Here is a 4,149-nt window from a genome sequence, read left to right on the forward strand (position 1 = left end):
ATTGCTGAGGGAAAAAGCTGGATGACACGGATTCTAATGATGAACCTGTCCAGAGCAATTATGCATTTGCATTAATGGCTGACACTGTCGAGGAATCTCCATCTCAGGTATCTCCTGAAATTTCTGTTGATGACATGACTACTGCTGATTATAAAAAGACTATAAATGAACTAGGTCAAGAGATGTATAACTTGCACACTAGTTTATTAGCTTCAGAATCAGATAACTGTAGTCTTTCTCTAAAGATAGCTAAACTTGAAGAACGAGTAGACGAATTAGCTTTAGAGAAACTCATGAACACTAACCTTAAAGATAGAATTGAATATCTAGAGAATAAGGAGAAGTGTAATGCAGAAATTGAGGAATCCCTTAGGTCCCAGATAGCTGACCTAGAAACTAAGCTTAAGGTCTATCAGAATTCTGCTTTTCTACAGAAAGAGATCTTGGATAGTCAAAGGGTTGATAAGAAGGTTGCTATTGGCCTTGACTATAGTTCTTTAGAAAGTTCTAATAGAAAGAAGATAAAAGAAAATGAAGGCATGTTTCAGCAGGAACTGAGAATGCTCCTGAAGGAATAAATTAATATACCTAAAATTCTAAAGAACACCAAGACCCCTATCTTTAGAAAAGCACAAACAGAACCTCTGATAGAAGAAGACCTTGTCATCAAGGAAGAGTTGAAAAATGAGGAAGGTTTTAAGCCTCAAGTAAAACAGGAAACACAAGATGTACCTTCTAATCTCCAAGTTAGAGAAGATTCTGATAAAACTGGATTAGGAAGTACTAGTTCCAACAAAAAGAAGAACAACAGGAATGGTAAGCTAGATACTAAGAAAACCAATTCTAGGACTCCAAGTGCTAGAAAGGTTTGTAACAATTGCAATTCTACTAATCATCTTACTCATGCATGTAAAATGATTAAAGTAGATACTCCTGTCACTAGCATGCCTAATACTGTTAACATGAATGTTGTTCATTTGCCATATGGTAGAGTAGGTTGCATGCAATGTGCTATGAATATGATGTCTGCATGCTTTACCATGTTAAATGCATCTTTTTCTGCATCACCTGCAATGAATATGAATATGCCTGCACCTTCTGTTGTCCCTGTGGCAAAGACTGCTAGTCGTTCTAAGAAGAAGGAAACTCCAAACTCCAAGTCTAAAAGCACTTCTGCTAAGACTAAAAAGGAGAAGAGTCAAGTCACCCCTGAACAAGCACATGTTAAAACAGATTCTGTTGATACTCCTGTTTCTACTAAATCACCTGGACCCAAGAACGTTTGGGTACCAAAGAAAGTTTAATCCATTTGTGAATGCAGGGCACAGGAAAGAAAAGCAAAGTTGTGTGGGTTCTTGATAGTGGTTGTTCAAGACACATGACTGGAGAAAAGTCCCTGCTCACGGATGTGGTGATGAGAACCGGCCCAATTGTAATCTTTGGAATGACAGCAAAGGATTTACAACGGGATATGGTAAGCTGAAAGTTGGAAATGTCATCATTGAAGATATCTCTCTGGTGGAAGGACTCAAGCACAATTTACTGAGTATCAGTCAGTTCTGTGACAAAGGATACGACGTAATCTTTCAGAAGGAAGTTTGCTTGATCCAGAACCGGAAGAACAAGGATCTTACACTCCGTGGTGTAAGAAAATGAAGTTTGTTTATAGCCGACATAGATTCAGCAAGTAAGGGGGAAGTCAAGTGTTTCTATAGCAAGGCCTCTGCTGATGATAGTTGGTTATGGCATCGGAAGCTCTCACACTTGAACTTTAAGACTATGAATTCTTTAGTCAAAAGAGAACTTGTGAGAGGACTGCCAAAGAAAGAATTCTATCAAGAAGGACTCTGTGATGCATGTGAAAAAGGGAAGTCAAAGAAAGCATCACACAGGAGCAAAGGCATGACTGACATTGGTTCACCCCTTCAACTGATTCATATGGATCTGTTTGGACCAGTCAACATTCCTTCTATATCAAGAAAAGATATGCTCTTGTGATCGTCGATGACTACTCAAAATACACATGGGTATTATTCTTGCATACAAAGGATGAAGCAGCACTCGTCATCATTGATCATATCAAGAAAATTGAAAAGGAAGCAAATTTTCCAGTAAAGGCAATCAGATCAGATAATGGAACAGAATTTCGCAATGCTGTTCTAAATGACTTCTGTACTGATAAGGGCATCTCTCGTCAGTATTCATCTCCAAGGACTCCACAACAAAATGGTGTCGTAGAAAGGAAGAACAGAACCTTGATTGAAGCAGCAAGGACAATGATTAGTCAATCAAGACTTCCAATCTATTTCTGGGCTGAAGCTGTGAGTACTGCTTGCTACACTCAAAATCGTACGCTGATAAACAAGGATTTGGATAAGACTCCTTATGAAGTAATGGCCAACAGAAAACCATCACTGAGTTACTTTCATGTGTTTGGTGCAAAATGCTTTGTGTTAAAAGAAGAGCATCTAGGAAAGTTTGATGCCAAAGCTGAAGAAGGCATCTTTCTGGGTTATTCTTTAGAGTCTAAGGCCTACAGGGTTTATCTGATCAATGACGACAAGCTGATTGAAAGCATTAATGTAAGATTTGATGATACCAAGCTCCCAAGTCTTCAAAAGGAAAATGAATCTGATTCTCTGGAATTTGAGAATTTAGAAGACATCTATATAGTAGAAGATGAACCTGAAGCTGATACTAGGGAACCTAATGCAAATGAAGGAACTGTTGATCCTGAACCATCTGGAGGAAGTATTGGCAACAATACAAATGATCATGGTCACAGTGATCAAAGTGGAGGATCATCAAATAGAATTAGCATGAGCTCAGGGGGAGCAAGTCAAAGTGGATCTACTAGTCATCACACTCAACACAACTATGATTATGGTGAATCATCAAGATTGAATCTGCCAAGACAAAGGGTATGGAGTAGAGCCCATCCTGTTGAACAAATCATTGGTGATCCAGACACTGGAGTGCTGACTAGAAGATCAACTCAGAATGAATGCAACTTTGCTGGATTCTTGTCTCAGACAGAACCAAAGAAAGTTGAAGAGGCTCTAAGTGATCCAGATTGGGTATCTGCAATGCAGGAAGAACTCAATCAATTCGAAAGGCAGAGAGTTTGGAAGCTAGTGCCAAGACCTAAAGGAAAATCTATAATTGGCACTAGATGGGTTTTTAGAAACAAACTGGATGAAGATGGTATTGTTACGAGGAATAAGGCAAGACTGGTTGCAAAGGGTTATTCACAAGAAGAAGGAATCGATTATGATGAAACCTATGCTCCAGTTGCTAGGCTTGAAGCAATCAGGATGTTCTTAGCATTTGCTGCACACTCCAACTTCAAAGTATATCAGATGGATGTGAAAAGTGCATTCCTGAATGGTGATCAAGAAGAGGAAGTCTATGTTGAACAACCCCCTGGGTTTGAAGACAAGGAATTTGAAGAATTCGTATACTTTCTCTTCAAAGCACTTTATGGCCTGAAGCAAGCCCCTCGAACCTGGTATGACATTCTTTCCAAGTTCCTACTTGAAAATGGTTTCACCAGAGGTATCATCGATAAAACTCTTTTCCATAGAAAGCATAAGTATGATATAATTCTTGTACAAGTATATGTCGACGACATTATATTTGGTTCTACTAATGATCTTTTGTGCGAGAGATTTGCTAAGCTGATGCAGAGCAAGTATGAGATGAGCATGATGGAAGAATTGTCCTTCTTCCTAGGACTTCAACTTATTCAGAAGCCTGACGGTATTTTTATCTGCCAATCTAAATACATCAAGGATCTTCTGAAGAAATATGGAATGGAAGAAGCAGCTCCTGCCAAAACCCCTATGCCAACTGCTGTCAAACTTGATCAGGACAAATCTGGTAAGTCAGTTGACATCACGAAGTATCGAGGTATGATTGGCTCTGTCCTGTACTTAACTGCTAGTAGGCAAGATATCATGTTCGCAACTTGTTTATGTGCTAGATTCCAGGTTGATCCTAAAGAGTCTCATCTTATAGCTGTTAAGCGTATTTTTAGGCATCTTAAGGGAACCCCCAATCTAGGGATATGGTACCCTAAAGATACAGGTTTTAATCTGATTGGCTATACAGATTCTGACTTTGCAGGATGTAAGATTGATAGGAAAAGTA

The sequence above is a fragment of the Daucus carota genome, chromosome 4 (genome assembly GCF_001625215.2).
Source record: "Daucus carota subsp. sativus chromosome 4, DH1 v3.0, whole genome shotgun sequence".
NCBI lineage: Eukaryota > Viridiplantae > Streptophyta > Magnoliopsida > Apiales > Apiaceae > Daucus > Daucus carota.